The sequence below is a fragment of the Microtus ochrogaster genome, linkage group LG2 (assembly GCF_000317375.1).
Source record: "Microtus ochrogaster isolate Prairie Vole_2 linkage group LG2, MicOch1.0, whole genome shotgun sequence".
In the NCBI taxonomy this organism is placed as follows: domain Eukaryota; kingdom Metazoa; phylum Chordata; class Mammalia; order Rodentia; family Cricetidae; genus Microtus; species Microtus ochrogaster.
The window spans coordinates 52,934,502-52,935,090 of NC_022028.1; the positions used below are offsets into that span (position 1 = coordinate 52,934,502).

Consider the following 589-nt stretch of genomic DNA (forward strand, 5'->3'; position numbering starts at 1 on the left):
CTCCCATCCTGGATCCCTGCCCTCCCATCCTGGATCCCTCTTCTCCCATCCTGGATCCCTCCTCTCCCATCCTGGATCCCTCTTCTCCCATCCTGGATCCCTCCTCTCCCATCCTGGATTCCTCTTCTCCCATCCTGGATCCCTGCCCTCCCATCCTGGATCCCTGCCCTCCCATCCTGGATCCCTGCCCTCCCATCCTGGATCCCTGCTCTCTCATCCTGGATTTCTGCCCTCCCATCCTGGATCCCTGCCCTCCCATCCTGGACCCCTGCCCTCCAGGGGTCACTTCTTGGTACCTGTAAGGAGCTGCTAGGGTGTGTCGCCATCGGAGATAACCCCTTCAGAATCCAGACAGGGTGGGGTTGCACCCTGAGCTTCATTACAGGCTGCCCTCACCAGTGTGGCCATGCTACCCAACACTAGCCCCTCTCCTAGCCTCCAGATGGAGTCAGAGTGGAGAGACTGAGTTTGAAGCCCTTGCACTTGGTACAAAGTCTCCATAGAGGCTTCTGCAGCCATGGGTGTAAAGTTCTGACAAGCCAGAGCTATGGGATACCCTGGTGCAAGGAGCCATGAAATGAGTATGGGA

The 589-nt window shown here is 57.9% G+C and overlaps 1 protein-coding gene across 2 annotated transcripts in view; it reads left to right on the forward strand.

Annotated features, from left to right (window-relative positions):
• The window catches only part of Grm4 (glutamate metabotropic receptor 4), a 94,556-nt gene that overhangs the window by 84,678 nt on the left and 9,289 nt on the right, over positions 1–589 (forward strand). The gene's annotated exons all lie outside the window — the stretch shown is intronic.